At 43.1% G+C, this 22,572-nt stretch overlaps 1 long non-coding RNA gene across 2 annotated transcripts; it reads right to left on the reverse strand.

Moving 5' to 3' along the window:
• Positions 1–2,016: 2,016 nt before the first annotated feature.
• On the reverse strand, positions 2,017–9,288 carry LOC130153504 (uncharacterized). 2 transcript variants are annotated; one of them, XR_008823413.1, is made up of 4 exons: positions 9,137–9,288; positions 6,773–6,936; positions 4,757–4,868; positions 2,017–4,566 (listed from the first exon to the last, which is right to left on the reverse strand). It is a non-coding gene; the product is annotated as an uncharacterized LOC130153504 (long non-coding RNA). The 2 variants fall into 2 exon arrangements; XR_008823412.1 differs by having other exon boundaries at positions 6,773–9,288.
• Positions 9,289–22,572: the final 13,284 nt, after the last annotated feature.

Genomic DNA, 22,572 nt, shown 5'->3' on the forward strand with positions numbered 1-22,572 from the left:
AGCAGATTATTTCAGCTGGTATACATGCATGAAAATACAGCATTAATCCCCGTGTGGTTTACTGCATCCAAGTGCTCTGCATGACCGCTTCTTCAGGAGGCAAGAGTAAAAACTGGGCAGCATGGTTGCCATAGCCAGGAGAAGGTCTCAAACCAAAAAGTGTTGCTTCCCAGGCTGTGTAACAGCCAGGCCCGCTCTCCCCCTCTTTTTTTCCACAGTCATTTGCCTCATTTTCTCTGCTGTTCAGTATGATACTTGCTAGGGTTTTCCCCACTGAGGTTTGTTCCACAGACTAGCAAATGGCTGAGCTGTAGCATTTCCATATCAAATGGATATTAAAGTAAGGAAAAATATGGTAACAAAAACAGAACAATAATCTGGACTTTCTCTTTCTACAATAAACCGAGGAGGAATAAGGGGAAAGGACAGGAAATCAAACAATCAGAAACTCTTGCAAGGATTAAAAGTTGGGGTTAGAATTTTGCTCAAGCTGATGCAACGATGACAAATGTCCACCAGAGTAAGCTGGGGATAAAAGATTTTGAAAAGAAACTCTGCAGAGGGTTGCCCAATTTGGGCCTTGCAGATTTCCCTGATGGGAAAATAAACGCTTCTGAGGCTGTTAGGGTAGATCACAAGCAATAAAGGTTCATGCACCAAAAGCCAGTGACCATCTTGTGCATCATTCAGGACTGGTTTCCCTGACTTGATAAAAAGGAATTTGCCATGTGTGAAATAAGCATGGACCATAATGTAAGAACCTCACCTGGTCAAGGGTTGCTGATTTTCTTCCATATTTCTTTCCATTTCACATTTTGGCTAGTCGGTAGCCTGCTCTGGTCATAACCCAGATACAGGGGCAGGGAGCTAAGCTCATGTGCCACCAGAAGTGGAAGACTCTGTTACTGTCTAGACTTTGTGAAACCTTGAAGAGTTGCAGCTGTTGTTTTTAAGGCAAATTACCTTAAATACACTTAACTTTTAAAGAAGGGTTGATTTTAGGAGTCTGGAAGCTGTTGGAATAATTTGCTTCCCACTAGGATAGCTAATTCATGAATGAAATACTGAAGGCTCTATTTTAAAAGCCCAAATAACTTCTTTCATACATCCTCAGTTTCTACTATGCTGTGAAGTGCAGCTAAGCTCCTTCCCAGAGGAACAAACTTTTGTTTGCTTTTTTGGCTAGAAGTGGGTTTTTCAAAAGACCCTTAGACTCAGATGTCTACAACATGAAGATCTCCATCAGAGGTCATATGGATTCCTTTTATAAGGAATGTGAGGAGGAAAGAAAAGCTGTGCTAAAATCAACTCAGCTGACTTATTTCAGTCATCTAGTTTAGGTGTTTTGCAGGTAGTTTTTATACATATTATTAACATATACGTATTTTATACTTATGCAGTTGAAAAGCATAGCTAGACAACTAGGTACAGGTTACCTTGGAATGCTGTATGTTCCTTGTTGCAGAGCAGTTATGTTTGTCAGTCCCTTTCAATTCATTTAATTTCTTTAAAACCCAAGAGACTCCCTTAGAAATGACTCACTAGGAAAATCATGCTCCAAATGAGCAAAACAAATGGCTAACAATTAATTCACCCTAAAACACTGGGAGAACAGCATCTTCAGGGGTTCACTTACCATTTTGCTCATTGATCTGGGGGTGGTGCCTCTGGGACACCTGGCCCATGCTCTCACAAGGTGGGAAATTCAAACAAAGCTTTACCATTTGTAGGGTTTGCAGCATTTGGTTGCAAGCTTGCAGTTTTCCTTCCCTTCTGTAGGAGCTGGTGAGGGCAGGAAAGGTACCTATCCTGCCACAGAATGTGCTGAATAGCTGCCTGAACTCAATGGAAGAGCTCCAAAGAGAAGTTTTTTTCATGCTGCTGTTGACTGCAGTGCAGGTGGGTTGGGCAGGACTGAGCAACTGCAGCAAAAAACTGCAAGAGTCACGGTTTCGGGAAATAGAAGAACTCCCCAGCCTTTACATGAGGAAGGAAATAAAACACTAACACAGGGACTTGGAGGTATATTTATTGTTTATTTAACCATATACAGACTGGAGTTTCCGTTGGTTGGGTTGGTGCTAAGGAAATATTACATGTGGAGGGGGCTTTGAATGTGAATGAACTCTACTAATACCACAAACCTCAGCTCCCCCAAGACCTGCACCACTGTTTCTTCCCAGCTCAAGTTACCTGATCATGCAGAAAAACAGACCACAGAAACAGAAACACATACAAATTTACATTGCAGTAGCAATGGCAGGACCCTCCACTGTGACTTGGACACGTAGAGCACAAAGTAGTGTAACAAGGAACCATTCCTCAGCTGCTCAGCAGTAACCTTCTACCTCCCTGGCCTTAGCTTAAAATAATGCAAATCAGTTTGTGTTCCTGCATACAACCAAGATGAACAGGCAGTTGACAATGGTCCAGTTGCATCTAGTTTGCTTACATATCTCAGCCCCAACACAAGGGGCTGTTGTGTGAAGTTCTCTCTCTGCACATATAACAAGAAACAGTCCCTTAGCTGGGTCTGACGTGGCAGCCTAACAATTCCCAGTAAACCTAGTACATTACTCCAAGAGGCAGCAATGACTGCCATGATTCAGCCTTAGCACACTACACTTTTTTACAGTGTGTCTTGTATTAACAGCAAAGAGCACTCATACAAGTGTTAGCCTCAGTCGGGTTGCTTCAGGTCTCATTCCTTCCCCTATCTCCCCTCCCATGAGGAACAGGTATATTGAAGAATCCTCTCCCCACCATCTATCCTGTCTTTCTGCTGCTAAGCAATTCCACTGAGGATTGAGTCTTTTTCCCTGCAACTTTATTTGCCAGCTGTAAGGCTTTCACACGTATTGGTATTCCAGTCCCGATTTCAATTACCTGGCTAACCTTTTCAATTTTCACAGAGAGTGAGAATCAGAAAACAGCAGGTTCTTTATTACAGCTCACACTGGCAGGGAATGTTTTGCCCCCCTTCCCTCCCCCATGTTTGCAGGAAAGCTCTGTCAAATTCAAACAAACTCATTGATCATAACTTGTCTATTTACTTATGCTGTGCAGACTGTTAAGTATTCTGCTCCCTTCGGCAGACCTCTTTTCCATCCTCCTTTTGGCTTGAACAGGCTGTATTTTATAGCATTTCTAAAAGCCAAGGAGAAACAGTCTTAAGTCTTCACCCTGATGCTTGACTGCAGTGGGAACACTCACCAGGGTCAAATGCTGAAGAAAATAAAAGCCTTGTCCTTCAAGAGGGGCTGTTTGCTCATCTTTGATAAGCAAGACATGGTGGCCTTATTTACACGTCTCAGAGCACTTCCCAGTAGAGGCTCAGGGCACTGGAAGGGTTCCCTGAGACCAGCAGGCAAGTCAGGCAGCAGGCACCCTCTGCTGATCCCAAAGCCACTGCTCTGCCACTAAACTGTACTGGCCACAACTGTCACCTGCATAAGAAATAATTTTTCTCCTCCTTTTTGCCTTCCTCAGTTCTCCAAGTCATACCTCTCTTCTTATCTCCTTCATTATTTTGAGCCTTTATATAGCAATCATCACGCCTGTGCTCTGTCTGCCCCATCACTCAACCATCCAGCTCCTAAAAACCTTTTATTTGATTGGGCAGGGGGGAGGATTTGGGGCAATAGATCTGTTTCTTAGCAACACCTTCCTCTCTTTCTTAATCTTCTTTTGTTATTTCCAGCTCATTATCTTTGCCCATGTTCAACTCCAAATTAACTTAATTACAGACAGATTTCATATCTCTCTAAGCCAGAAGGGGCACTTGTAAAACATCCCTCCAGTCAATAGCAAATGGGGGCCCTGGCCTATGCTAAGCAGGCTTTGGGAAAGGCAGCTCGGCTCTGTCTGTCCTGCTCCCTCCAGACCCCTCTCCCGGCTGCTCACAGCTCCTGCCTTTCCTTTGAGCTGCTTTTAAGTGGGGCATTTTGTCTATCCATTTTGCAGCCTCTCCAAGTTCATCACAACCATTGAGGTCCGCAATGGATGTCTGTAGAAATTGCCAGGTGAGTGCTGAGAAGATGCCAAGGGCACTGCAATCTTTCCACCTCCTCTTGCCGTATTCAGATAGGTGGAAAGTGCCCAGGTTCAAAGTCTATGCCTGGTGGAAACTGCCCTGGGTGCAAACCTGAGCTAAACCTGAGACATAGTGAGTCTCAACACTGGAGGTACTCAGTCCAGGATAACCTCCTGTTAGTTACACATTTGGTAGGCCAAAGATGTCTTTTGGTTAATGTAGCTCTGGTTGCCCCAAAGCCATACACTGATGATAGCTGTCTCTTGAAAATCCCCTCTGAGATAAAAATGCACTAACTGGACTAGATCATCCCTCATACTTCATCCTCTCTTTAGCCTGTGATAACAGGTTTGCTTTGGAAATCAGGAGGATCTATCTCTAGCACCTGATGGGTTTCTCACCTTCTAGTAGGTAAGGTTGCACCTTCTGCTGGAGGTCAGGTAGCTATTACCCAGCCAGGACAGCTCTTCCTAAGTCCGTCAGGTTTTGTCATGGTGTCAGTGATTCCTCACCGGTAGAAGCAGGATGCTGCTCTGAGGAGAACGAGGAGAGATCTGTATTCACACACTGGGGAGAGGTCAGCCACCGACAGAATTCTATTGAGGGCATATGAAGCCACCTATAAAGACATAGGGGAGGGGGAACTAAACTCCCACCAGCAATATAAAAGGCAGGGGTGGGTTTGTGGCAGTTATGAGAGGAATCAGAGACCTGTATCCCTACCTTTAGCAGAAGACACCCGTGGTTTCTGGGAAGGAAGGAAAGCCTGGGTGACTGTTTGTAGAGATGGTTCCTCCTCATTCAGATGTGCACTTCCTTCCAGCTGTTTGCTGCCCTGCAATGTGGAACCACAGATTGAATTGGGATGTGTTTCCCCCCTCACCCTACAAAGGCAGAGTTGCAAGTCATGCGTGTATACTTGGAGGTAACTAACTGGAACCCTGGTAGCAGTGCAGCTGGAGGACGAGCCTTCTTGGGACTCCGGTGGCTGACCCATGAAGTTAGGGGGAATGAGATAAAACTACACAGCTGTGAGGAGATGGCACTGCAGTCAGGTCCCTGTCCTTAGTCCTGGACTTTGTGAGGGATACAGCCTCATTCAGAATGAAACTCATTCTGCCCCAAAAGCTTCAGGCTCTTCCCTTTCCTTGCTGCCCCTTTCTTGCTCACCACTTGGCTCTGTAGGGACAGAGGCCACAGTTAGGATTTCCTCCCTGCTTCGTGAGGACATATTCAGAATGGTCTGTCTCAGTGCAACCACATTGCATTTACCAGCTCAGTAGGAGGCTGCTCCTAAGGTTTGGTTTATAGGCCAGAAGGGCCTGAAGGGGGCAAGGAGCAAATATCTACCCTGAAATCTGAGTATGTGGCCTTTAAAGAGCGTTTGTACTCATCTTCTGCAGATTTACAGGCCAACGACACTAGTCAGTGCCCACTGGAGGTCAGCCTTGTGCCACGCAAACCTGCGTGGGGAGGAGGCAATGGGGTGCCCTGTGACTTCCAGCAGCCTTGGACTACAAGCATGCCTGTGGGGTGCACGCCATGCCCCAAGAGACAACCTGCTCCAGCTCCCTCGGTGTTGATTCATGATTCAGAGATTCTTCTTGTTTTCCTTTCTTTTTTTCCCTGCTCAAAAGTGTCCAGAGGGCTGTCACTGGATAATCTCAGCAAGAGAGATGTGTGTGCTGTTCAGTCAGCACAGCGCAGGCTCACAGAAACCCAGAATGGTCCTTAGGTCAGAGCAGACATGTGCGGTGGCATCACACAGCTGGCAAGTCAGGCTTGGCCTGCTCGTCCAAGCTGACCTGAAAAATACTCTTGTTTCAGGGCAATTCTCAGCCTTTTAGTTTTGTTTTACAGGGGAGTGGCATTATAATTGTATACAGATTGCACCCTCTGGATGAGAGATCAGAATATTGATGCACAACCAACACAAGTCCAGATATACCTAATTCAGAACGATGTTCCCTGCCAAAGCCTATAATTAAGACTTTCTACACTGAATCCCATCCGAAGAGTCACTTCTTCTACCACTTCTGTGAGACCCTTCAAGCAAGGCTCAACAAGTATTTGATGGGAAACAAAAGCCTTCAGCTAAACATTTTGATAAAACAAATTTGTTCCCCCCCAAAAAAGAATCTGTGCTTTTACTACAGGATCCCACAGGTGAAGTGCAAACCAAGCTCTGGCTCTATCAAGTGAAGTCAGCTCTTGGTAACTCTTATGTCTATACAAAGTATGCATCAGTATGGCCTACACAGAAAATGGAGATTGAAGTGCTTAGTTGTGATCTCCCCAGATTACTATTCCACACATCAGTCTGTGGCCTGGATATTCCTTATTTCACCTTCAAGGTGACTTAATTTTTCTTTCTAGTTCAAGGATTGTAGAGCTGTCCTCTGCCCTGCCTCCAGCCGGGCCACAGCTGAAGTGCAGGATATGCATCATCCACAGGCATTCACTGAAGCTCAAGACTGAAATGACAGCCAGCACCCAACAAACCCTCTGTCAGCTCTTTCTACCATCAGTCTTAAGCATATATTTCTTCTGCTTTGCTGTAAAAGGTAAAGAACCATCCCTTTTCTGCTATTTTTCTAGCACAGCAATAGAAAAATTGATCCCCTCCGCTGGCTTCTTTCCTGTGAATGATCAGTTATCCTTTGGTGTTAAACAAACTCCAATTATGCGTTCTAAACAACCAGCGAGCCACAAGGGTCAAGGTACCTTCTGATCTCTTACCTCTTATTCCAATTAGTATTCCTGCCTGCATGGCTTTGTGCATGCTGTGTGTTTCCAGCAAGAGAAAGGCAGCCTCCAGCTCTCCATCCTTCTCCACTCATATTCACCTCCTGCCCCAAGGAACAGCAAAATTCTTTCTGAAGGCAGACAGTTCTTAAGACAGACTGGAAAAGATGGGAGAAAAAAAAAACCCAGACAGGAGCAGTTCACTGTAATAATTCAGTAATACTGGCTCTCCATAATTCAGAAACAAACCCACAGCATGACCATGGCACTGGAATCATTACTTGGAAGATGTGACTGTAACCAGCCCAGGACCCTGGCAGCCCACTGATGACACAGATGGTTGGAAACCAGGCAAGCAGTGGGTAGGAACAGCGACGAGAAGACTGTTGGCTTTGGCAGAGCCCATCAGGCATCCTTGCGGCAGCCCTTGGGTGCTGCCAACTTGCTGCATTCTGGAAACGGTGTTAGGAGAGCAGGATGCACTGTTCTCAGCATGACCCATACTGGCAAATTACATACCAATGAGCTCAGGCCAAGATTCACATCTTCTGCTTTGCATATTAACCAGTTTTGCATGCAGAGGTGAAACAAGGTTAATGAGGACAGGAACACAAACCTCTGTCATTTTGCCCTCGGGATCCACCACTAGAGCTTTGCTACTCCCTCTCACAAGTCATACAACTTCATGCCTTTTTTATTTGTTTTAGGTTTTGTTTTGTTGGGGGGGGGGGTGGGGTGTTGGGTTGTCCAAACTTGTCCCCCACCTCCCATGCCTGCCCCGCCACCCCCCACTTTGCTGCAACACCTGTGCTATCTACTACAGCAGGAAATGTGATGTCTTCACCTGGCTGTTTGGGAGCTCTGCATCTGATGGTCCATTACCACTTTCTTATGGGGTATTTATTTTCTTCTGAACATTTTGTACTATCACAGATGGGGCTGAACCACTTACCTCTATCAATAAATCACAGTAGCTAAAGCCCTGGTTTACTGCCAGGCTGCACCAACTGTGGAACTCAGTAAGTGTGCTGAAGACAAAAGGTTTGAACCTGGGCTATATTTAGCTGTCCATATTTAAAGACGGATTGGAAGAAAAGGGAGAGTTTAGAAAGCATCTAGGCAAAAAAAACCCAGCTGTATGGAAGAAAGACAGCTGTTAGTTTCTGTGAGCAAGACCCAATTTCGTACATGTTGGCTCATTTACTCCATCAACCTGCCCAGCACATTTTAGAGTCAGGATTTGTTCAGCCTTCCAAGGACTCTCTCTACCATACCCCAGCTACCCTTGCTCTCCCGTGCTGCAGGCTGAGTCCTGTTCGTGACCCAGTGACAAACTTCTGCCCTGGACATAACTGAATAAAGAAATCCCTTTGCTGAAACACTTACGGATACTGGGGCATCACTCTTCAGTGTTGCTCTGAGGGAAATCATGCTTGTTTTAGAAATGTTAAAACAAAAGGGGTTATGGATATTGAGGGGGTTTGTTAGTTTGATTCTGGCAGAAGCAGCTTTTTGATCCATTTATCAAGCTGCCTGCAGCTCCCATTTCAAGGCTGATGAAGATATAATAAACAGTGAATCAAAAAAAAAAAAAAAAAAGTCTTTTGAAAGGTGTATCCAGAGCAGCTCAATAAATAAAAGAAGGTAAGGAACAAAGAAGAAAAATCATCAGTGCAAGTTTTGGCTTTCCTCTGCTGTTCATTTTATAGCATAAATTTAAATAAACGAATGAAGCAGGTTGGTGGAATCACTTTCATTCTCAAATTCATTCTCAAAGAAGTCCTGCCTGTGAATTCATTTTTCCACAATGGCTCATGTCTTGCCAGCTACCCTCCAAATTGCCCTCCAAACTGCCACTTTCAAATTTATAAGCATATCCATCAAGCTCTGCAGACGCCCAGAGTTTCTTTGAAAAAGTACCTGCATTCCTGATTGATGAACGCTCTTTATGGAAACCCCAGTGCAACAAACCTCACCACAGCTAAGAGCCTGGATGCCAGCTAGGAATGACAGGTAATTCCAGACATTACGCTGTTCCCTTCCCACTGCCCGTACTGAGAAGAACTTGGAGTCTGCACTAAGCTTTTTTCTTCCCCACAGGAGACATCGCTCCTGCACAGCTCCCCAGAGCTCTCAGTCCTGTGCCAACTATTAGTTGCTTCCCTGGGTACGAGGGCAGCCTTTGCTCACAGTAGGACCGAGTGTCTTTGCCACATTCTCTTTTCCATTTGGATTCATAGATACCAGGCAAGCTGGGAGACTTCTCCAGTCCCTCACTGGGTATTTTGTGCCATTGATCTCTGGGGTACGACAATGAAGTTACTACATTTCTTTCCAGTGTATTTTGGTTATCTAGACCTGATGGGCATTCAGGCTGGATGTGCAGGTGTGAATTTCAACACTTCTTCCAGAAGCTGTCACCACATTTTGTTAAATTGCAGGAACTCTTCTTGGGTCTGATTTTCTTCAGCTGATTTGGGTTGAGACCCATGGGCTTCAGCAGATATCAAGATCCTGTTAGCAATGGAGAAAACAAAGAAGGAGTTACAGACAGAAGAAAACATTGAAAGATGAGAAGTGATGAAAGAATCAGAGAGAAGTAGTGAGAAAAAGACAAGCCTAGAGGAACTGAAAAGGAAAGGGAAAAGAAGAAAAGTGAATAAAGAACTTGCATTAGAATAAGGATGAAAGAAGGAAGAGAAGGGGAAAGAGAAGGAAAGGGAAAGAGAGAAAAAAGGTCCAGAAATATCTGTTGATGCTTCACCAGATGCAAACAGTATCAACAATAATAGAACCTCTGAGCTCTGCAACAATACGTGAAATAATTCAAGCACCACTTTCAGATTAAAAAACAGTGAAGGGAGTTTGATTTCTTTCCCAGTTTTTCTTTTCCTTATATACATATATATAAAATAACCTCATCCACTTATGTTCTGTGGCTCATCACCACAAAAATATAAATGAAAGAATGAAACCACCCTTCAGTGCAGACAGAAAATAAATCAGAGGCCTCTGTGCTTTCTCATTGTTGCAGCTGGGTCCTGTCTTCACATTTATTTATTTTTAAATTTTCCCTCCCCTCCTTGCACTCTAGAGACCATATCCCATAAAACGCTGGGTTATCAAGTTAACTGTGAATAATTCATGAGATAATTATAAAACATTTACACCAGAACATTATTATCTTGCAACTGAAAAAACCCAAATACTTAATGTCCTCCAACACTGATGGCAAACCTCTTGTGACTGCCATGTTCTTTATCGCTACAATTAAATGGAATTAATCTTCAGTACTGCTTTTGTGCCTACTAGCACAGAATCACAGAAAAGACACCCTCAAATAATATGAAAGCACAAAAATACACACATATATGTGTGTGTGTTTATGCACACACACACATATACAAAAAAACCATACATATATATGTGTGTGTGTGTTTATGCACACACACATGTGTGTGCATATATATATATATATATATGGGATTTTTGACACGTACCCACAAAGAAGATTCAATTTCATGCTTTCTCCCCCAGGCAGACTCTGAGGCATAAGGGACATATGTTTTTATGCTCAAGGGATGATTCGGTGCACACTGATTATGACCCACACCCAGCGGCACACACACGCTACAGGCACAGCTACCTACCCAGAGTGAAGAGACAGCTGTGCATGTAGTGAGGAGCTGCTGCGGCTCATGGAGACAGCCTGTCTCTCCCAAGTGCAAGCACAAGCACATGTGAAAACACACGCAGACCTGCAGCCCTCTCCACCATACACTGAGGGATCTCTAGTGGGATACAAGGTTTTCTTTCTTATACCCTGCTGCCGCGAAGGGTACAATTCTCCCTTCATCCAGAAGGGGATGTTTGGTCAGATTCTGTTCCCAAAGTAAGCCTAGAGCTTACTTTTGAGTGAATGTAACAATAAATTTCAGTTTTACACTGGTGCCACCAAGATCAGGATTTGGCCTTAGATATGCACCCAAAATTAAGACTGCCATATGTAGCTATGAAGGCTCCTACAAAAGCATCGCTGATAATGCAGATCTCTAGTACAAGAAGTATGACTGGCCATTAGGACTTCTGCAGCCTGGATAACAGCTCCTTTGTCACCTTCTATCTGGACATGAGGCCAGAGGAGTGTCTGGGAAAATTCCCAAGGCATGCCTTCACCGTGTGCTGGGGACTCCAGTTGTCACAATGCTCCTGAGGGCTTTAATGGACAAACACATAAAAACCTCAGGAAGATTCTTGCTTAGTTTACAAAAACCCTCAGCCTGTTTTTAGAGAGACCCAGGTTTTTCAACAGTGACTTCTCTTCTCCCCCAGCAACCACTAAAACATAACTCCACTATAGACAACTGGTTTTGTCAACATGGGCTGCCACACTCCCAGGAAACAGGAAGCCAGCAAACCTTGGGCTGGCGCAGCTGACATCTAGCTACAACCCCTGGGTAACCCAGGGTAGACAAAGAAACCCTCTCAGGGCAAATAAAGGACAGAAAACCTCTTTCTTGTTCCTCTTTGCCCCTTCCTCCCTATTTAAACGCGATTGGCCCGCACAGATTGGAAGCACGCTGCACATCCTGAACCATGAACGTGTCCCAGGAGATCTGGCACTAAGCTGATGGTAAGCAAAAGTACCCAGAGCCTGAGGCATTACAGTTTGATTAACCAGACGAACCTTTGTAGAAGGATTAGGAGGACTCTATCATTGTGATGTTTGAATCCTAATTGAAAACCAGTCCGCTGTGCTGGTCTGGGATCTGGGAGGAGAGATGTGTGTGTCTGTGAGCAGCAGCTTTGCGCCAACAAGGGGGTTCACAGCTCCAAAGAACCACGTTCACCTCCCATTGCATATCAGCCCAGCAAACGTCATGGAATTGTACAAGACCAATGGAGACAGTGGGAACTGGAGTTTGAATTTTAATCATCTATATAGAGGCCATTTAGAAATCGGTCTGCTGTATGCAAGTGTCAACAAACACTCATGAAATTTCATCCCTGCATCAATTTGCAAAATAGGAAAAATGCTTTGTGAACACAAATGTAGTCCTGTGTATAGAGTATAGAGCTGCCAACAGCTGCTCTCTGGGGTGATTCCTGTAATTTGCTGTGGTTTTCTCAGCCAGATGTCATTTAGCATGAAGACTATCATCAATATCTGAGCTGAGGTTGAACCCCTAAGAGGGTCTGTTATCCTTAACTCTGAAGCACAGAGGACTTCTGTTTCAGGTTATCTTCTCTGAGTACCTAACTCAGCTACACAATGAGGAGATCTATGGGCAAAAGTGTGGTGCACGGTTTGGATTACCAGACCCTCATGCCATACACTGTCCATGGAGGGAAGCAGTCCCAATACCTAACTTTGAGCCCATCAGTGGCTGTCTAAATGCACAAGAGTCCCACTCCTGAGCATTCAATCTCAGTGTTGATGTTACAGTGCAATGCTGGCATAACAAAGCAACAAGACTTGACTACAAATGGTTATTACCACTATCTATCTGATCCTGCAGCTAAAGACCACAAATCATGGGGCTAGATGTTGTTCGTGTCCCCTTCAAATATGTAGCTATAGCATAGCCTCTTCCTCAAAGGAATTACTGTCGCACAGAAAAAGTTAATATCAGCAGGTAAAGACAGATGGGGACCATGAGATGATGAAACAATCTTGACTGGGTTACAGTCTGAAAGTACTAACAGCTTAACTAGTGTTAACCAGCTAATTACAGATGCTAAAGAGGTAACACCCCTTCAGCTGTTTCTTCATAACCACCTGGGCACATCACCCACACATGACTGCAAGACAGAGCTCTAGCTGAATGCTTAAAGACCATGGCAGTACAAGGGGATGTGTTCTAGCTCACGTATTTGCTTATGTTCTTCCTGAATGCCGCTTCCTAACATTTGAAATCATTTGAGTATGAGTTTCCCAGTGAACAGACCTGAAGACTGCAGCATTTAAGCATCTCTGTAAGGACAAAGGGAGGATCAGGTCCAAGCTGTTTCTCCTCAAACCATGGATCAATTGAGCAACGCTGATGATGTCACTATCCCTGGCACCGGGACCTAATTCAAAATTACCTCAAACCTGAAAGATTGATTTTCACCATCAGCATTTAATGTCTGCTGTATCTTTCTTTTCCCAGCAGAGGAAAAAAATAAAAGAGAGAGAGGGCTGGGGTGGGGGGGGGAGAAGAAGATGGTTCTGATTCAACTGCAATTTAGCATTAATTTGCATTTTTAAATTAGTTAAGCTATGGACCGTTGCAAAGCAATGACAGAGACTTTTTGTAATAATTAGTCTGCTGGGAGTGTAGAAATGGCTATACAGGCAGGTTGCACTGAAAGAGGAAGCGATACCCAAATGCTCAAACTGGGAAATCTGCATCGGGAAATTTACTCTCACTCATATGGGGCCAGCTCCAGCTCGCCAGACACAGCTACAGTTCAGACAACTTCATCTGTGCTAGGCACTGACTATAGGCAGCAGAGAGAAAGGGATATTTTTAGATTATGATTAGTCTTATCCTAAAGTAAAAATCTAAATCAGGTCAGATTAGATACCTGAAGTGAGGTGAGATCAATCTCACCACTGTTCTTTTCAGTATAATCTTACATTTGCAGTTTCTTCGTATGCACCAGTCTCTCCCGAGTAGGCTCCACACATCTTACCCCTTCTCCCTTCCTTCTGCAGTTCCTACCATGCTTCTCTTAGTGCCCGTGGTGAGGTTTATTCCCCTCCTAACTCCAGTGGAAAGTCATCATAGCTTCAGGTCTGATGGTGAGCACTCAGGGAAGGAAGAAGTCGGGGGTCAGGGTGGAAATGAACTAAACAGCCCCCGGTTTTGCCACAGGGACCTACTTTTCCTCAGCTCCAACAGGGGGATACAACAGCACTTCACTGTGCGGTGCGTGCTTGCTGCACATTCAGCGATCTGACTCGGCCTCACTGATTTTTGCAATGCATCTCATGTTTGTTGTTTGAGATGGGTGAATATTATCACATCTCTTTCCTTGGGTGGCAGAACACGGCAGCACTAATGTTCACTTTGCTCAGTAATGGGAAGAGACAACTCGTGACTGAGCACTACTTTAGAAACACTGCACACTTGACCATCCTGAAAGCAACTGTCCAATACCCATTAGATGCTAATTTGCATCATCTTGTATTTGTTGTCCTTTGCCTGCCCTGCTCCAAAGGCTGGCATCTGTTTCTCAGTGTGACTACTACTTTCTGCTTAAGTTTTCCCTCTGGGTGAACTGAAGCACAAGGAACATTTAGTGAATTTCCTGAAATCCTTCACCTGGTCTGAAACATCAACCCTCAGAACATTTCTGTTTATCCAGCCTCATCACTGCCTGTCCAAAAATGCTCTTCCAAAGCAGCAACAGACAGTCCCAGCAACCCAGCGTCAGGAATCAGTCAATACAATGTATCTGGCTCTCTCAGTACAGACAAAAAATGAAATTATAAGGAAGGTGGAAGCTTTCTTTGCCCCCTATATTGGCTAGAAGATTTCTGATAATATCATTACAAATGTTATTTGCATCTGTCCATATTCATCAGACATTATCAAACAATCACCGAATACCTAAAAGCCAAACACTTGAAGTTAGACATTACTAATTATGTACCTATTAACCCCAATGGGATCAACAATTCAAAGAACATATGCACTCAACTGTTGTCTGAACCTATGTGACAGAAAATTGCGTGCACTATCCAGCATAATTATAAAGGAACAACAGATTCAGGGCTGTACCATGGAACGGTTTCCTATCTCTCAAACATAGTATGAGATTACAGAAAATCAACATTTTACAGACACTTAATCCATAACAGTGTGTCATGTGGGTACATAAAACCCAGCAATTTTAAAAAAGTTTTACTTCTCGTCTCCTTCCAAAGAGGTCTGTGTGACTTAAAAATTGTTCTACCTGCATCAAACGCATTCACTCTATGACCACAAAACAGAGACCTCATTATTCTGACAACAAAGTGAGTGCAACTGGATTTCCCTGAAGGAACCCAAACCTTTACGGTTATATTACCATGTCACTCTGAGTTTTCATAGGTATTAATCACAAAAGGACATCTTATTTCAGCATGGACCTAAGTGACTTGATCTAAGCTATCTCTTTTGAGGACAGAAGTGCAAGAAGAATGTGAAAGGTAAAATAAATAAACAGGTCTACTTATATTATGGATGCCAAGACCTAAATGTGGTGCACTGTTCCACATTTGTTAAGTCACTTGCACAACTTTTGGGACTGGCATTTCTGGAGTGTGTTTTTCCTTTTCAAGTTTCTGATATGTTGTTGCCAGTTAGGCTCATCACTTCAATGGGTCTTAGCCATGACAGCTACCGCTGCTGTAGAAAGTTCAAGTTTCTTGCTTACTCACCTATCCTTTTGCCACTAGTCACATGTCCAAACTGAGGTACAAGTAAGCACTTCCTAGGATCCTCCATGCATATAGCCTCAGGATATCCTTGCTTTCGTCCTCTGGCAGAGAATAGTTGTGGGATTTGTGATTTACAGCTGTGGTGTAGGCTCTGGAAAGGTTTTTTAGCTTGTAGCATACAGGGGTACATGGAGCAAACCTGGCAGTGCTGTTGAACTCTGGATAGGATTCTTCTCAACTGAGCTTAGGCAGCTGACCTGCAAGGTGTCTTGGTTTCTATTGTAGTCACTGGCGACAGAAACACCTCCCAAAGACCATTTGTCTCATCCTAAAATGGCTGTCCAAGAGAGATGGGACCGTTTCTGAACATGTCGTTCTATTCCTACTAACAACAGAGCAAATCTACACACTTATTTCGACTAGAAACAATTTTTAGGCAGTTACATTTAAACTAGGTGAAATACACTCAAAACATCTTTGCACATTTGCCTGTGTACATAGAAGCAGATCCAATCTAGTTGTTTATTCTTGAGTCTTTTCACAAAAGGACGCGATTTTCAGACAGGATCAAGCTGGTCCAGATTTAGACACAGGAACTATAAAAAAACATCCACAGCCCTATGAACTTACACTCCCAGTAAGTCCTGAGATCACAATGGTGTCTTCCCTGTGAGGCAGCAGGTTGTGTAGGGATAACAGTGAAAAGAGACAGAAAGGGGATGGAAAAGGAGCTTCACTGCATACCTTGCTGTTCCTTGTTACTTGGAGAGGACAGATCTGCATTATAACCTCCCTTTCTGAAAGACTGAAAGCTTTTTTGAAACATCTCTAACCACCCAAAGGCTGCCAAAGCTGTTACACACGATATTTCTTTGTCGAGTGTCTCCTTTTGCTGGCAGCGCAGAGGGCATGAACCTGGGACCTGTCGCTAGACCTAAACCTGCTGAGGCACAGTCATCTATAATCATATTTTCTGGATATTTCCATATGTGTAACCAGCAGTTCAGATACCCCACTCTCCCATGAAGTACTTTTCCATAAAAATAAGATCCTGTAAAACCTATACCTTTAGACAACCCCCATTGGAGATAGCCCACGTCTCTTTGTTTTACAAAAGAAATGCTTGAGTGTTCATTCTCCGGAGCCTCCTGAATTTCCACTGTGTTATCTGTGTTATCTGTGATTGTCTTGGAAACCCAGCTCACCCTGAGGCCACTATTAACATCTTTCAGCATAACAAAAGCTTTTATTGTCCCACTATTTCACATGCATCCCGTCAAGACACCCAGATGAATGAGTTACCAGGGGGTAAGTTTGGGTATAAATTTACAAGCCCTCTACTCCATCATAATTGTCTGTATTCATATTCTCATTCTTCATGCTCATCCAGATGTACTTGGAAGTGATTTGTCCTCAGGAAAAAAAAAAAAAAAAAGGTTTGGCTTCTTTGCATCTGTTCTGTAGAAACAAAGAAAAGGGTGTCCTGGGGCTTCTCGGGGAGAAGCTGACATCCTGGGAGGTCACCCACTCATCTTCCCTCTGTAACTTGTTCTTCTTTCTGTGGCCTCTGTCACGCCTATTCCACATCGTTAAAAAATATTTAGTGAAAATATGAAGCCATCTATTTAGTCTGAAACACAGTTTTCATCCAAGTAGCTGAAATATTTCAGCTGGAAGGAAACTTACTACCAGGGAGAAAATACTGAATGGGGTTTTCTACACTAAAACTCGACACTCTGCATGTTATGAGCAACCATCCATAAAGGACATGCAGTTTACATCACCAGAAAGCTCTTCTCCAAGCCCAGCTATAATATTTCTCCAGAGACACAACCCAAGAACATTTGACTATCTGCATTTTTGCATGTGCCTCAAAGCTTTTGTTAGCATGACTATGATGGCTAGTGGGGATGATTTGCTCACATTCCCAGCTATCTGCCAGGCCAGAAAAATCTCATTGTTTATACATGCTCGCTGATTGTTTTTATTATTTAGTTGATTGATAAAGAATCCCTTAATGGTGTCCAATGACTGTTGTGTTTTCAATGAAGCAGCAAATAATTCAAAAACACTAAATGCTCATTATAACTAGTAAACGGCAATACAATAACAGGCAGGCAAATATTAGAGAACTTCTCACCCAGCTGAGTGAAGCCAAATATAATAAAGATTATCTTCAGAGAAATACACCATGAAGGGCATTCATGTCTGTAAATGAGTTCAATGCACCCTTCTTACCTGTGGTGCTATTTCACCTAAAATGAGAAGAAAGCTAAAAAAGTTCCCCAAGTCCAGCTTGTACACACACTGAATTTTCTTGGTGTTTATCTGTTACATGAGTATACTGACTTTAGTCATCTTCAGCTCACACAAGTAGCATTGCTTATTTTATTCTTTCTGACTACTCCATTCCACCAATGCTGGAATTGCTCTCTAATAGTCTGTGAATGCTATGATGTCTTAATTACTGCAGTGCTTGTTGTATTCCTATGTTAGATAATCGAAATGTGGGGAGAGAAGCAACAAGGAGAGTCAGGCATTCTGAGGAAAAGACTTGCTCAATGTATGCATCTTAACGCAAACAAGTCCAGGATGCCAAGAGCCACATCCAGGAAATGAAAGAGGCTGGGCATGAGAATACCATCTGCCTGGGGTCTTGCATCACCACTGTAGAAATGTGACTGTGATTGCATTTTGTTTCTCTTTTAGCTTCAATCTCCCTGTAGCTAGAGAAGATGACTGTAGCTTGTAGGAGTAGAAAAATATAATGCTATTCAGGACTGTGACATTGTTATTCTAAGTTGCAAAGAAGGAGGAAGAGCAGATTCAAGGATGATACCCTTGGGCTTGATTCCCTTTCTGGCTTATATTGACATAAACAACATGCAGGAGTGGAAAAGTCTGTATTAGCAAGAGAATTTAAATGCACTAATCAATTTGCATTGCTAAAGTCATGCAAGACTTTAGAGGCATAATGATAAAACTGGTTCCCCTGAATTTCCTCTTTAATTCTCATTAACTGTCTTGGTCAAATTCTCTTCCTTATTCAGATTTCACCAATAAAAAATGACGCAGCTAAAGGCTTAGAGTAACTGTGGGTTTGCACCATTGTAGAGGATAACAGGTTTCTCTCTAAAAACCAAAGTGCCTTCTTCAGACTGGTGCTAGAATTGTTGATGTTCAAGGACAGGTTGGACAAACTGCTGCAAGAAGAACCCAGTGTGGTTTACTGAGAATCACATCAGTCTTGAGAAATCCTGAGCTGAATATACTCAGAAAGTAGAAAAGGTTTTGGAGGAAGATTAAACATGCTACCCTGCTCTTGTTCTTCACCAGATACCTGCTTATGGCCCCTGCTGAAGACCCATTACTGATGCTGTCAAGCTACTCTGAAGGATCCAAGATATCCATTCCTCAATAGCTAATAATCTACAGATTCAGCTGCACCATGAACATCATCTACATGTTTCAAGTCTGATGAGAAGACAGAAGACTGAAGATTTTTTTTACTGGAAAGGAACTCTCTGCATTCCTGCTAATGCCCTCAGAAGCAAACAGAGACAAACCCCTATAAAAAACAATTCTCAAAAGTCTTTCCACAAACCGGACATGTTTCACAAGATGGACAGAACAGATCCCAGCACGCCAAGTTCAGACATTTTATGGCAGAATGTGTTCCTACATGAGTAAAACACCAAATTGACCCATAATCTATCAGAGCAACAACAGAGAATAAAATTCCCAATATAATTGGTTTATAAATCACTCCTGCGATACCAGGACCTAGCCATTTATTTTGAGGACTTGAGGGTTTGTGCTGAGGAAATAGGGTGGTTTAGCTATATTTAAACTCTTTGGCTGGCACTTGGAGAGCAAAAAGACAACTGTGCACAGTGATTTATTTCTCCACTTTACTTGGATTGTAAAGGTGTGAAGACAGAGCTTGGAAAAAGAAGTGCTTCCAGCGGCCACCAGGCACTGTGCAAGCGTTATCCCTCCTGCCCCAGCTTTCTGCCATGCTAGATCTGCACTCAGAGCAGCTGGTGACGGACAGTCACCTTCAGCCTCTCCATGATGCCTGTCATAACGTGCTAGCTGTTAACTGATCTTTGAAGACCATTTTGCTAACAGAAGCTTACCAGAGATTCAGTGCCCCACACAGGGAGCCCATACAATGGCATATTCACTCACACATGTATATACTGTTTCTCAGGTCATGTATCATCCCTGTCTCTTACGTTCCGAACTCCTCTACATGATATGAACATCAGCACATGCACTTAGCTGCACAGTGGATGCAGAGCATCATCAGGGCCAGGTGGGATGGTTCCTCCCTAGTGTCCTGGATTCAGGAAGGACAGCCTTTTCTCCCTAGCAAAAGGAGCAGAAATGGTTTCTCAGTGTAGCTACTGCAGAAAGTCCTCAAAATTATCAGCCTTCACAGGACCATGGAGTGGGATAAAGGCCAGACCTGAACTGGGAGTGAGGTCAATAATCATGTGTGAAAGTATTTTACGGCAATTTTGTCTGAGCAGAGAATTAGCAGATAGGGAAAAAAAATATACTCCCATCCTCCATGGAAGAAATAGAGGTCACCTGCCAACCCTTTCCCACAAGCAAGTGGCCAGGACAGAGCATTGCTGGCAATTTCCTTTTCCTGACACTTACTTCCACATTCATTCCTCCAGAAAGCAACAGCAGGGCCATTACTGGATTTCTGCAGCTGTTCACGCCTCACTCTGTGCCAGCACAGTGACTTCAGTGACAGCAGCCAGGAAGCAATACAGTATTATCCTCCCTGTGCCATGGATTTACAAGTACAAACCTTTTCTATGACTAGCTTTTCATCAGCAGAATTGCACAAAGAGAGCAGCTGAAGTTCAGGAATTCCCATGCACATCCAAAGCCGACAGAAAGATCTGGTTACTTTAATCCTAATAAGAGATGCTCCTAACATACAATGAGAAACTGAAGTCTGTTAAAAAGGAAAAGGAGGGAAAGGTAAAATTTTGTACCACACTGTTCTGCTAAGTTATCAAAGGAAATCTGGAAACACTGGCCTCTGATTGCAAATTTGGTCATGGAAAGTGGCTCTAGGGGAAAAAAAAAACCAAAACAACACAACAAAAAAAAAACCAAACCACAAGAATTAAAGCTGTTTTCCTCCTTGTTTTCCAAAAGTACAAAGTAGCCAGGCAAAGAGATTCAAACAACAGCCCCAGTCATTGAGCTCCAGCATGTGAGCAGACAGACAAACGTATTTCACTGCATACGTGCCTTCTCCAGACAGAAGTCCCAGTGAAGGGGAGATTCCTCACATACTGACTGCAAGACCAGCAGGCAAGATCAGAAGGTATTCAGCATGCAGCCACACTGGCATACACACTCCTGCCCCATTCCTTCAGCCTGTACCATTTATCTGTTCCAGAGCAGAAGCTATAGAGTAATGCCTACAGTTGGCACACTGCTGTAGAATGCATCACCAGGCATTTCCCTTGAAAATCACTGATGTGCATCTGGCTTTAAAACTTATTTTATTTTCTTCTAAGTCATCTGTTCTGTTGGTTGACATTTTATGTCAACAGTCATGAAAGTATCTGAATAAACCCCATGGAAATGAACATTCTCTGTTTAGTTATGTGCAACACACAGTTCCTACAGCCTCCTATACCTTCACCCAACAAGATGGGTTGCACTGGATCTTCTTGTTTCATGATATAGGATGTTGTCCCTGAACCTCCCTTTCCAGACCACCAAAGAATTTCAGCTAGCCTCTTGCTCAGTGGAAAGAGACAGAGACAACTCAATGCTGCAAGCATCATACACTGCCATTGCCTTCTCCTCTGGCTGTAGCACATGGAGCTGGTTTTATTTTCAAAATCTTCTATTCAGTTTATCTCTTGGACACTTAGGAGACCACCAGTTGGTCCCTGTAGCATAAAGACTACTTAAATGAGAATGAGATATTGTTCTTCTGTAGCCTGTTAGCTACACATGAGTAAGCAAAGGCACGAAGGGCCTTAAAGGGAAGATATTTGAAGAAGGAACTTAAGCTGAAATTCTCAAGTGTATCCTAGTGCTTTCAGTAAGACACCTCATAAGCATCCATTTTATATGATCTGGAGAAAGGCTTTGGATTTTCAAACACTGGCATAAAATTAGTCTCTCCAGCCTAAGCTTTGATCTGAATTAAGATCATGGAGAACTGGTCAGCAGCAAAAATCTATAAGATCTGATTAATCAGAATTGAGTAATTGTTGATGTCCAGTTTGGACAGTGCTATCTAGCACTGTATGTTTAAAGTCTTGATGGTATATCTTTTCTGATTAGCCCTTCAAAAGAATATTCATGTAAGTTGGAGCTGCAGCGTCTCTGCTAAGTATTCTGATGACATTGTAGGTCATTATAAATACAAAATTTGCCCAAGTGAAACAAGTCCAGCTATTTAGGGTAGGTTAGAGCATCAAGTTAACGTGCCCTCTCTAACATAATTTTACAAACTTTTAGGTCAGGGAGATCCTGTTTAAATGCAAAAGCACTTTGTAACTGCAATTTGCAAAACAATGAGAGAAATATGCACAACATGGTTTGCTGATAAAGCAGAATTTTGTCAGAGTAGGACACTGTTTAGAGGTTTACCCTGGGGGCACCAGCTGTTTTCTGAAGTACTGCTAAATGACAGAAAAAGATACACTTACACACAATACACGCAAGGATAAAACCTGGAAACATTTAACTTGTAAATAATAGCACAGATACGAGAAATCTGTAAGTCCACAGATAGCACACTATGATAGAGAGATATTCACCGTCATATATGCCACTTTGTCAAGAAGGGAAATCTTCAGGAGGAAGGTATGAGACAGCAATTAATTTATCCTGTATCAATAAACAGCAACCAAAGATGCTGACATTCAGTACTTGCCTTTTTATCCTTTATTTCCTATTATTTTTTTCTCCTAATATTGCAAACAGCAACTGGGGTTTTTTTGCAACAATGTGAACTACATTTAATACTTAGATTAAATGAAATCTGGGGGCAGAGAAGTATTAAATGTAGAGATGATACGGTTTTAACAGACTGCTGGCCTTTGTCATAAGTAAGCTATCAAACTTAGACCAAACAAAATCCATCAGGAGAACAGCAGCTTTGCCAGCAGCTGTTACAAAGGGAACAGGGAATAATTTTAAGTCAAGGCCAATAACTTCTGTTGGGATTAGACAAATTCACAGATGGTGGAACCAGCAGTAGCTATGAAAAACAAGAGTCCACATCCAAACACTCAAAATATCTTTAATGAGAAAGGGAGGGTGAGCAGAAAGCAAGCCACTTGGACTTGTTTCTTTGCTTGGCCTCCGAGGTGTATCTGTTGTGGAAAGGAGG

Source organism: Falco biarmicus, chromosome 8, assembly GCF_023638135.1.
Source record: "Falco biarmicus isolate bFalBia1 chromosome 8, bFalBia1.pri, whole genome shotgun sequence".
Taxonomy (NCBI): domain Eukaryota; kingdom Metazoa; phylum Chordata; class Aves; order Falconiformes; family Falconidae; genus Falco; species Falco biarmicus.